Here is a 13,243-nt window from a genome sequence, read left to right as displayed (position 1 = left end):
TCGTGCATTTCCCTGGTCTGTTTAATTATGTTTGATTTAGTTTATTGACTGTTCTATTCTTAGCTGTTTTGTTAGCTTTATTCTTTTGGAGATCTTCTATGCATTCGTATAGTGTGAGCTAGTTTTGTCCTAGTGTTGCTTGGAAGCATTGTGCCATTCTTCCACTGCGATGTTGGTTCTGGTTTCTTGAGCCATTGTGCTGTTATTGACCTTCTGCCATTGTATTTTCGAATTTGTGGTAGCTTCGGTGTCCAGAACAGTGCAGTTTGCCAACCCAAGTTTCTTCAAAGTAGTCCATTAGTGGACTGGGTTTTTGTTTAAGTTTGTTGTAAAATGGGGATTCAATTAGCATGTTGTTTATGGTTAGCTAAATTTGGACAGATAGATATGCTACGGATATTATGTTTATATTTTACAAATTAAAATGACTGTTGTATATTCTACACTTATTGCGGATTTTTGCAAATGTCTCCATATGCTTTCCTTGTGGTGGTAATAGCCGCATTGTATGGCTGTTTCAATACAGTTTGTAGTATTGCCTGTTCAAAGTCTATTATAATGTTATGTAGAGTATATGTGTTCGTTTTTACTTCAATTTGATCCAAAAGTTCAATATATGTAGTGCTTTGCTTGTTAGGAAGCAGTGCGTAAATTAAGGGTATTATTAAATATTCACCATGTAAGGTATATCTCTCTATGTATGGTGGAGGACACATTTTCGAACGTTCGATTCGTCATCCATGTTTCACATTGCCTAGATCCTAGGAGGTTGTTTCCAGCTGCAAATAGGATTATTATTCTGTCATTATTGTGATTGTCATGTAGGAGATAGGGTTCATCATTATGTGCAGTGGTTAACTTTTCTTGAATTTTGTATGTCTTGTTTTCATCTATGAAAGGGTTTTGACTTGCACCTTTTTTAGTATGTGATATTAGTTGCTTTAAAGTAGGAATTGCTGGTAGCTGACCTGTAATGTGGTCAGGCACTTTAGGGAGTATGGGGCAGATTTATGACGACTGGCGCATCCCTGCATATCAGCAGGGATGCGCCAGTTATTATGCGCCACAGCTGCGCCACCATGGATGCGCCGCATTTATAATGCGGCGCACCATGGGGCAAAAACGGCACAGATGCGTGACGCATCTGTGCCGAAAAGTGGCGCATTGCTGGAGTTGCGTCGCAAGCGCGATGCAGCTCCAGCAATGATCTGGGGGGCCCTATCTGTACAATGCTGCGTCAATCATTACGCCTGCTTCAAGCAGGCGCAGGGTTTTGACGCAGCATGGGCCTAAAAGTGACTGAGTGAAATCTTGTAGATTTCACTCAGCCACTTTTAGGAGGCGTTCCTGCGCCGGAACGCCCCCACCTGCCCTGGAACGCCTACATGTGGCGCAGGGCTTTACAACGTGACGCATCTGGGAGATGCGTCATGTTTGTAAATGCCCCGCACCATGGCGCAGGATTTGCGCCGCTGCTGCGTCACAAAAGTGACGCAACGGCGGCGCAAAAGTGCCGCAAGTGCAACATAAATCTGCCCCATGTCTTTTAAAATGTTTTTAGTGGAATCTTGGGAACTAGTGCTTTCCTCTTTTAAGTCTTGGAGCACATGCCTTACCTCTATCTCTGTTACATATGTGAGGTGGTTGTATTCTATGACGTTAATAACAATATTGTTTTTCGTTGTAGCCCTCCCATAACAAGCATCAGCAAAATATTTAAAACATTTCCAATTCACTTTCTCAATACTTGTGCTGCCCTGGCTGTATATGTATTCCATGAGTGGTAGCAAATATTTGCCTTTCTTTGATGTGACAAATGTGTCTCTTTCTGCCATTCTGTCTGAAAGTGGCATACTTTCATAATTGATAATTCTGAAGGAAAAACATCCATTAAGTTTAATAATACTATTTACCCATGAATATTCTTCCTTTTATATTTACATATGTGCAGTTGCTTTAAGTTGCTCTTGATTTTCTTTGGTTTCTGTTTTATGTAGTTGAGATTTGGGTCAGGTGGGGCTTCTGTGGTATCTTGTATTCAGTACCAGGGTTCTGTATCCAAGGGATGATACACTGTATCAAAGGGATGATGCACTGTTCTAACTCATGCATCATCCCTGGAATGTTAATATTGGAATGACTGGTGCAGAAGCTCTGGCTGTTGCTGGACTGAAGCTATGGATTGGGTCTCCTGCAACAATGTTACTTAAATAAAGTGGATCAGCATTAGTGTACTTTTCTCTGTTTCTTTCATCAACTTAACACAGGTGACGAATGGGTAACAACTGTATGGCTACCTGGTGCATTAACTTTGATTGGAAGGACGGGAAACCCTAACGCAACACTTCAACAACCAAAGCAATGAAGTAGCAGTTTGTGTGAGGGGCACAGCAATTGAATGCATTAAAAGTAAACTTTAATGTTGGCAGACACCAGGTAACAATTTTGTTAGAAATGGGATTTCTGGTTGGCTAGGGCAAGCACCTAAGCCAGGCAGAAACCACCACTCTAGTCAGGGCAAGGGAGTTACACGCTGAAGATAACCCATGCTCACCCCCTTGGTAGCTTGGCACATGCAGACAGGCTTATCCCATAGGCAATATGTAAAGCATTTGTGCAACACTCTCACACAGCAGGTACACACTAGGCACACCACAAAAGAAACTCCACACAAGGTTATATAAAACAATAGCCTTTGAATTATTCATAAAACACATCAGAGCATAATCACATATCTACACTGTCCCACCTGGCACTAGGTATTACTTTACAGGGTATTATATACATTACAGGGTCGGGCCACCTGATAACATCACCTAAATCACAGGTAGTAAAAAACAACCAGTAACTACTGGTACGGGTGCACATAGCACCAAGCATGAGCCATGAACATCATAGCATTACATAGAATAGCCTATTATACATACATCACAATCACATTAGGCCCTCCTTAGGCCTAAACCTCATTAGCTGCAGTGTACCATATCATCATCACTGCACACGTGGGTACTCAGCATAGTACATTATGCCCTAGCATCAGGAACCGTGCCCTAAAGTAAACACTTGTAAAGTACACATGTAGATCCATCAACCAAAGCCAGCAGTACACCACAGTACAACATGAGTCCCACACCCAGCGCGGTACCGGTGCTCTCCTTTAGGTTACCGGGTGTCCTCCCCGTAGGTTTCAGGGCCACTTGCCCGCCTACAGTAGGAATTGTGGCAATTCCAACCCAGAGGGCCTCCTTCGATGTCTCACCCCAGTCTAACCCCCACTAGGAATGACCCCTGGTGCACAACCGCGTGACTGGGAGGCTACTCCGACTGCTTCCACTGGACTGGGACCACCGTAGAGACGTTCTCCCTGACCCATCCAGGATGTCGCAAGAAAACGTTCCTTTTAGGTCAGGGAAGGGGAGGTACTGACTCTGTCTCCCCTTCGATTGGACGACCTCAATTGCTCAAAGCACCACAATGCCCCCGGTAGGTCCACACTCTGTGGGAGAGGCACCCGCACCCCCCAAAAATGGTGGGAGCCCCCTCACTGCTAAAGTCAGGGTGGTGTACTCACACGTTGGTGGGAGGACCCCCCTCGTGTCTCCTGGTGTGCACCCTGGGCTTTCCTTTCACGGAGAGAAGTGTCCATCATCCTGCTTCTGTACCGGGGCCAGTGGAGCTCTCGGCTTCCCCACGTCTCCGGTCGGGCACCCAGGGCGGCCTCACTTCCCCCACTGGAGAGGTGGGCTGGGCTTTCCTCTCATGGGGTGAAGTCTCCATCGTACTTCTTCCCCTCGGGATAGTGGGCCCCGTCCACAATCAGGCCTCGTCTGCCTGGCTTCCTCTCCCAGGGCACGACGTCCAGCCCACAGTCAGGCAACAGCCGCCTGGCTTCCTGTCCCTTCATCGGACTCGGACTACGGAGCGGATTCTCAGTCGGGTTTAGGGCAGTTCCTTCACCACAGCAACTACCCGCAGTGAGAGGGAAAGCACATCATTTCCTCAGCTCTCCGCTCTCATTCCTCCAGAGCTTAGCACGATTTCCCCGTGATGAAGGGGGAATCACAGCACTCGTCCTGCGCTCCACCAGACACAAGGACCTGGCAGCACTACTTCTCGCACCAGCCATGCTACCTAGCGTAATGGCAATCAGCCCCCAGAAAGTAGGGGAAAATCCAGTGTTTGCCACAAGCTGAGTCCCAGGTCACAAGGGGTAGTGCTGGACCCAGGCAGGCCAGGGCCCACCAGCAGGGAGGGAATCTTTTGTGGGGGTCCCTCCTGGCGCCCCGCAGTCCTTCAGCCCTAAGCAAGCACCAACAGCACACTTTCATGGGGTCACAGCCCCAGTACTTATACTAAGGTAGTCTTTGTTCTTCCCCGGCACAGGGCTCTGTGCCCGGTCCAAACCAATTCTGGGGGGCACTTACACCTCTCTTTTCAGGTGCACAGCAACCCTTTTGTCAGTGTAGGCTCTGGCCCCAGACACACCACAGGGGGGCAGAGCCAGCATTGTACAAGGCAGGCACAGACCTATTCAGAGTCAGGGGCTACTCCTCCCACTACTCCATATGCAGATCAGCCCTATTCAGCCTAGCACTGACGCACCCAGCCCCTCTGGAGCCACTGCACCTCCCCAGTCTCTGTCACTCCAGAGCCAAACATGCAATACACAACAGGCTGGCACAAAGACACATAGCACACAGAAATGCCCTCTTCTAAAAGTGGCATTTCTAAAATAGTGATAATAAATCTGGGCACACCATTGTGCAGCATTTATTACCACTATTCCAAACATACCAAACTTGATTACGCTACTCCTCTCATATCAGGAATTACCACTGACACACATATCAGGGAATCCCCAATGCATTCCTATGAAAGGGCAGCCTCACAGTAGTGAGAAATCAAAATGGCTGTTTTTCACTACCAGGACACGCCACACAGTTAAGGCACATGTCCTACCTTTTACCTACATTGCACCCGACCCATAGGGCTAACTAGGGCCGAGCTTAGGGGTGACTGATATGTAGTAAAAGGGTACTCACAGACGTGGCACCTACTTTACGTGCCATGTCACAGCGGCAGTAAACTGTGCATGCAGGTCCTGCAATGGCAGTGGCCTGAGACAAGTTTGAAAGGCTACTTTGGTGGGTGGCGCAATCAGCGCTGCAATCCCACCAGTAGCATTTAATTTACTGGCCCTGGGTGTATGAGATACCACTTTACAAGGTACAGATAGGCAAATTAAATATGTCAAACAGGTGTAGACCAATCTTACCACGTTATACCATAGAGAGCACTGGTCATATTTTCTGTGATTCGCACGCATTTTGGTATGCGTCACTGACATCACCGAGAACATTCCTCTGTGACATGCACACAGTTTGATGTGCGTCAAGTGGATACGCCTCATCACAAATTGCTAATTGTTAGACCTGGCATCCTAGGCCTGGGTTTCCCCTGTATTTTGTGCCTTTGCCTCCTGTGTTTTTACTGTGTGTTGGACTTCATTTTTGCTGGTCTACATGCATGGGCACTTTGCCACTGCTAATCGTGCCAAAGTGTAAGTGCTCCCTCTGTAAATCGTTGTCATGGATTAGTGGTTCCATAATTGGCCTATTTGATTTACTACTAAGATCCTAGTACAGTGCACTGTGTGTGCCCAGGGCCTGTAAATCAAATTCTGCTAGTGGACTTGCAGCACTGATTGTGCCATCCACACAAGCAGCCTTGCAAAAGGTTCTCAGATCGGCCATTGAAGTGTCTGTGTGCAGTTCAGTACTGCCATGTCGATCTGGCTAGGGCACCCACTTGCCATTCCCTAACCCTCCCCTTTCTTACATGTGAGTAACCCCTAAGGTACCCCTGTGGGCAGGGTGCGGTGTATGTGAAAGGTAAGAAATTCCCTGATGTGTGTGGCATGTCCTGATAGTGAAATATTGCCAATTTAGTTTTTCACTATTGATAGGGTTTACTAATAGCATCTTATCAGTATAACTGCCCACAGGAACAAGATTGTAAAGTGGAGTTTGGTATGCCTGAATTCAGAATATAGAGATGCATATTTGGTAAGGATGATTTTTATATGCTGGAGTTAAAAATACTAATTTTAGAAAGTGGGTATTTTCATGCTTAGCCATCGAGTGTGCCACTGCTAGGTTTGTGTATTGACTGTCTGGCTGTGGAGTGCCAGGGGCTGGGGATGTCCATTCTGTTCAGACAGCCACTGGGGGCGGGAAGGTGAGGTGTGTCCTAGTTTTCCAAGGTGAGTCAGGGCGGGCTGAATAGACCTGGGCTGCATTCAGAGTAGGGGGAGGAGATTTCTTTCACACCTGAATGGGCCTGGTCTGCCTTGGACAATGCTGACTCCATCATTTGCCGGGCAGCTGCACCAGAGAGGACAGAACTGGTTTTGGCTGGGCGAGGAGCTTCTCTGCCACCTGAGAACAAATTAATTTGTGCTATAAAAAGTGGGGCCCATACCCCAAACTTTTAGATCATTGCTGGAATTCAAGAGGAACCTTTGCCAAGGAGAAGAGCTGGAGAAACTGAAGGAGAAGTACTGCCCCTTCGATGTGTGCTGTCTGTGGTTGGCCTGCAGTGGCTGCTTCTGCCAATGAAAGGACAAGGATTTTGCTGTGTGCTGTGTCCCCTGCTTGAGGAAGATCCCAAGGGCTTGAAGTAGAGCTTGCATCCTGTTCTGAAGTCTCAGCGACACAAAGACTTTACCCCAGCCCCCCTCCCCTGAACTCCACTGCTGGGAGTTCTGACCTGCCAAGAGGTGCCTGCCGGTGTTCTGGGCCTCTGGAGGTTGTTTCTGGGGCTGGGAACTGCAAGGACTGAAAAATAACTGTGAGAATCGATGTATGGATTCCAATGCATCCAGTGGTACGAGAAGAATTTCCTATGCTTCCCCCCGTTGAAGAACCGACGCATCGAGGGGAAGCGGCTGAAATCGGCGCTGCGCCTGTTTGCTGCTGCCCCAACTATCAGCGCATCCCTGATCTTCACGCCTTGCATCTTCCCGCATCATTACGCATCGCATCAAGGAACCAAGTCTTTCACATCAGTGGGGGACGCAGTAAGAAACCTACGCATCACCTCCCCACGCAGTAAGAAACCGACGCATCAACTCCTCTCTGGTAAGGAACTGACGCATCACCTCCCCTGCGCAGCAGTAAGGAACCGACACATCACCTTTCCCTGTGCAGCAGTAAGGAACCGGCGCATCCTCTCCCCAGAGCAAGGAACAAACACACCACCTTCCCTGAATGTAAGGAACCGACGCATCACCTTCCCTGCGACCCTTTTTACTTGGAGTTTTGACACATCTAAGGTACTTTGTGCTGAAAGTGTCGCATCCATCATTTCCAATGGACAGAACTGTTTTTACCTTTTAAAAGTCGTATTTTGAGTACTGTATTCTGGATTTTTGTCGTTTTGGTCTTGTTTGGTTTAGATAAAGATTATTTATTTTTCTAAACTGGTTTGTAGTGCTTTCACTGTGTTGCTGTATGTGTGCATAAATGCTTTACCCACTGCCTCTGAGATAAGCCTGTCTGCTTGTGTCAAGCTACCAAGCGGGTTGAGTAGGGGTCATTTTAGAAGTGTATCCCCCTTACTCTGACTAGGAAGAAGGGTCCCTACTTGCACAAAGGTGCAAACCATTGCCAACTAGAGACCTCCATTTCAAACACTAATAATTCTGCAGATTGTGTTACCTGCATCCAGCTGTGATAAGCACACATTTTGCGGTGCTTTAATGTTTCCGTTACTGTTACTGTTGCTGTTTCTGTGACATGCACACATGATTCTTTCAATTTCACCAAAGTGTATGGACAGATATTGTCTTTAGGGTAAGAAGTTCTCAATAGAAATACTGTGCACATCTAGAGATACTGAGCACATCTAATTTTTTTGTATTTTCTATGATTCTCATTCACTCTAACTTCTAAGACAATATTTAAAAGTTTATTTCAGTACAAGTGACTGAAGTTATATAACAGTGTTAAAATTGTATGCTTAATTTCTTGCTTGGGCTTTGATTGCCTTTTAACCGGAATAATGCAGAATGTTACCGCTCCTCCTGGTAAGCCAGTTATACCTTAGATTAAGTGGAAAAAAGGTATTCGCACAGTATGCCTGGGTGTGTTGCTCATCGCTAAGTGCAGAAAGAAAGATGTCATTATTAATGCACTGTTTTGGTGCAGAAGGTAAGGAGGTATTTGAACATCTGTTGGATTTATCTGATGGAGATGGGGCTAATCTTAATAAGCATAAGATACATCTCAAAAAATTAGATCTACACTATCTTCCTAAGATAAGTACTGTTCTCGAATGGTACCATTTCGGGAAAAGGATGCAACGCCAGGGTGAAACCATGGAGCAATATATAACAGAGCTATGCAAATTAGCCTCTATGTGTGGCTTTGGAGGGTCCAACAAGGAGCCCTCGAGGGACCAAATCATTTTGGGATGTGCATTGGAGGCGATACAGTAGAAATATAACCCTCACTACAAGAAGTGTTGACTCTGATCAAAACGTATAGTACTCCAAAGCATGTGTTGAGATTATTCGTAAAGACTTATCTAGTGTAGAAAAAAATGGTGAGACATCTGTTGAAGCTGTATCTCATAAACCCAAATCAGGAAAAGAGACTCAAGATAAGTCAACGTTAGGTAAAGGTAGTAAGGAAAATGAAGAAAAACTAGGAAATGCATTCAAGGCATTTTCGGGCAGATGTTAATGATGTGATAACCTTGGTCACATGGCCAAATATAAAGATTGTCCGGGCTGGAGATCGCTATTCAAAAACTGTGGCAGGAAAGGTCACTTTTCAAAATGTTGTAAGTCTCTACACAGCATGGAGAGTGTTAAAGAAGTGGGTTGTGATGATCAAGAGAACAAAAGGGATGAAGCAGATGAAATAGTGGTGCTACAAACCAAAGAAGTTGACTCTGAAGGTCCAGTAGAAACGGTGTTAGTTAATGGAGAACCTGTCAGAATTCTATTTGACTCTGGTGCAAACATTACCTTAATACCAAAAGTATTTTATGAACGTAATCTGAAAGATAAAGTAAAGTTGTTGAAACTTGCTATTAGGCCCAGAGGGTAAGGGGCAAAACTATTAAGCTACTAGGATACGTTTGGGGCTCAATTGAGTTCATAGATCGCATTTTACCTGGAAAAATGTATGTGTCCGTTAAAGTGGACTCACTTATAAGTTGTTTCCATCAGCGGGAACTTCACGCGTAGGAACAGAGACAGGCCTGCTGTTTGTGAAATAACTAGTAGTGATGAAGGGTTGCTTCAAATATTTCTTAATGTCTTTAAGAAAAGCTTGGGATGCTTGAAAAACTATATGCCCTTGATGAGGCTCAAAGATAATGCTGTGCAGTTGTCAGTCAGAGACAGCATGAAAAAAGAATTGGATAAGTTGTTCGACAATTACATCATACAGGATGTTGAGGCTTCTGAGTGAGTGGCTCCAGTGGTGATGGCTAGCAAAGCTAAAGGAGAGACCAGACTTTGTGGGGATTTGAGGGAGCTCAACAAGTTGGCAGTAGTGGACCATTACCCTCTACCCAATATCAACAAGATGTTGAGTTCTCTTGATGGAGCCAAGCACTTCTCCACATTAGATTTAAGTTCTACGTACCAACAAATAAAACTGGATCCCACTTCTCAGGAGTTTACCACCTTCATTATGCCCTTCGGGCATCATAAAAGTTCTTAAGAATGCCGTTTGGTTTAATATCTGCTGCCTCTGTCTTTCAGAGGACAATGGAAAGGGTCCTTATGGGAGCTGTAGGGGTCAAAGTGTACCAAGACGATTTGCTTGTGGTTTGTAAAAGTAAACTTTCCTCAGCACACGTAAACAGTAATTAGACTTCTCAGAATGCACGTTGTGAGCAACAATTAAACACAGGTAAGTAGAGTCTTGTGATTTTCTTTCTTTTATTTTCTGGTTCTTCGGACAGCCGACACGTGTTTCGTCGCAAACGGGGCACTACTACCGATACTTTATCAAGGCTATGTCTTTCTTGAAGTACAATTTATTTTGTGGTGATACTTCCAACCCACAAAGGGGGTTTCTGTAACTCGCGACGTCTCACTCTGCTGAAAAAAGGGCTAAGGGATTCAATTGCGTTCCAGATTTCGAAATTCTTGCATCCGGTATGTCGAGTGTTTCTTATCCAGACGTCGCTCTGCGTGTAAGCCTGAGTATAGGACACGATGACACTCTCCTGAGTGGCGCCAGTACTCCTATATTTCAAACCACTGCTCTGCAATTTGTGTTTTTTGCTTGTGGTTTGTGTTAACTTTGAAGAACATGACAATAGATTGCATGAGGTGTTGGTGAGATTGCAGAAATATGGACTCACACTAAGACAAAAAAAATGTAAGTTTAATGTCACAGAAATAGAGTATTTGGGCCATTTAGTTACTGGCGCAGGATTTCGTCCAAAAAATGTTTAGTAGGTGAAATCAAAATCTTACCATCACCTGGGAGTAAGGAAGAAGTTGTGAAGTTTCTTGGAATGGCTGAATTCTATGGCAAGTATGTTCCTAAGTTTGTGGAGAGGACTGAGCACATGAGATCTTAAGGAGGTGTTTTGTAAGAAAGGTATAGATCAAATTTAAAGTCGAATTCATTCAATTGGGAGGGAGTCATGAAAAGAAAAGTTAAAGAATTCCACAACTGGGGTGTCTCCTTTCCAATTATTTAAGGGCACAATTCCTAGTACGGTGGTTGTGTAATGTTGGGTGAATTGTAAACGTAAGGATGCGGATGACCAGATGGGAAATATTGCAGGTTGGAGAGAAAAGAAAGAGGAAAAAGAAATGCAAGGAAAGTTTTTGTATGACAGACACAAAGCTGTGAAGGAAACAATTCTGCAAACTGGAGACTGGGTAAAAATCAAATCACCAAAGAAAGATGGACACAAGTTATCTAAGTTTAGTCAACCTTCTAAAGTGATTAAGCTTTTTGGAAATGCAATTAAAACCAGGGAAGAAAAGATATGGAATCTCAACAGAGTGGCAAAGTGTAACCCAAATGGGGTTGAAGGAGGAGATGTGGTTGATCACAGCAATCTCACTGACCAGATTGTAAGATCACAATGGGTGAGGGTGAGACCAGCACGCTTATGTGACTATGTATGAGGTGGTGATCCACCTTTGGTTCGCAGGGACTTCTACATATTTTCTATACATGGCATGTAATAGTTTCTGTGTCTTTTTATTTTCTTGCTTTATGTTCTTCAGGGAAAGAGGGAGGTGATGTAGTATCTTGTATTCAATAACAGTGTTATGTATCCAAGGATTGACGCCCTGTTTTGTAACTTGTGCATCATCCCAGGCATGTTATTATTGGAATGACTGGTGACAGTTAGAAGCCCTGGCTGTTGCTGGACTGAAGCTGTGGATGGGGTCTCCTACAAGGATGTTACTTAAATAAAGTGGATCAACATTAGTATACTTTCTCTGCTTCTTTCATCAACTTAAAAGCTTCCTTTCAGCTGGTGAGAAAATGTTTGTTTTAGTGTTATGTAAATACATGTTTGGTTAATTTTGAAGTTTGGTCTGGTTCAAGGTTCTAAATATAATGTTTTGGGGTTGTTGTATTTTTGTGTGTTTATTTACTTATTTTTAAGGGGAAACGGCCACTACAATGTGGCCGTTTCCACGCATAACTGAACCACACATGAATTACAATGCATGCGTGGTTACCACGAATAGCCTTTACCACGCATACCTTTACTACGAGATACGTAGTAAAGGCATGTGTGTTAAAGGCTAACATTTATAACGGGAGCTTGGGGGGTCTCCCCTCCAAAAATAAATGCATTCATAAAAAAGGGGGCTTGGGGGGTTCCCCCCCCAAAAAACGCACCTGTAAAAGTAGCGATGTGGAGGCAATCGGGAGGCAATCAGCATTGTTAGAGGAAACAGAAAGATACTTCAGTTTCCTCTTTACGACGTGCAACATCAACACGGAAGACCATAGAGAAGAGACGACGTGACGAGGTAAGGGGAATTTTAGATTTAAAAAAATAACGCAGGGGTCCGATTTTAGGGTTAAGGGCAGGGGAGGGGTATTTGTAAGAAGGGTTTAGGGGTGGGGGAATAACCCTTACCAAGAGTATGCCCTTACCACACATGAATTTACAACGGAAATCACGTGTGAATGGCATTCGCGTTGTAACGCATGCGTGGTAAAGGCATGCGTTGCAACGGAATGCGTTGTAACGTCATACAACCATTTTTAAGTGCTTTTGTCCAGGTTTAACCCCTTCGGTGCATCGGACGGCCAGGGGCCGACAAACGCACCAGTGTTCATGTGCGTCGGACGGCCCCCGCCGTCCTAGCACATGGCACAGGAAATACCTCTGGTGCGGGCACCAGAGGGAGCCCCTTTCACCCCAACAGCCTCGGGAGCTGGGAAAGAGCTTCCCCAGCTCCCGAGGCTGCAGCTTTGGTTTCCCTGAAATGACGATCATCGCACACGTCGCTCTGACATAATTTCATGAAACCGAAACTGAAATGAGCCAAGAGGCTCATTTCAGTTTCACTCTGTGCTCAGGGAGCTATCTCAGCCCCGTTAGCACATAGAAAGATGGGAGAGGTATCATTGGAAAGGAAAGAATCTCCCATATCCAATGGTACCCCTCCCTAGTGGATCCCTGCTTGGGGAGCGCCCCAGGAGGGCAATTCTCAAGCAGGGATCCACCCAATAGACACCAGGGGGGGGCGGCTCCTTGGGCAAGGGCCTTTGCTCCCCCATAAAGAATTAGGTAAATTCAGGCTTTCTGCCCCCCCTGGGGGCAGATGGGGGCAGTAGCCCCCAATCTTCCCCCCTGGGGTGCAGAAAGCCCACTAGAAACAAGGGATTTTGTATGGGCATTTCAACTAGGGGTGGGGGCTGCCCTGCAAAAATGACAGTCTTTCTGCCCCCCAGGGGGCAGATGTGCGCAGTATCCCACTGTGCGCCAGCGATTATGATGGCTTTTTTATACATAGGGATGGGGGCTGATCATAATGGGCATCCCAATGCCTCACCCCCCAAAAGAATAGCCATAGTCTTTCTGCCCCCATTAGGGGAATATCGGGGCAATAGCCCCCGATTTCACCCCACCCCAGGGCGGCAGAAAGCCCACTAGGAACTGACTTTTTTATGGAATGTGCCTACCTGTGGATTTTGGGTCCTAGCACAGCCGACACCTAGGGAAACATAGCAAACCT

The sequence above is a fragment of the Triturus cristatus genome, chromosome 8 (assembly GCF_964204655.1).
Source record: "Triturus cristatus chromosome 8, aTriCri1.1, whole genome shotgun sequence".
Lineage (NCBI taxonomy): Eukaryota > Metazoa > Chordata > Amphibia > Caudata > Salamandridae > Triturus > Triturus cristatus.
The sequence above is the reverse complement of the archived record's forward strand: the minus strand, read 5'-3'. Positions refer to the sequence as shown.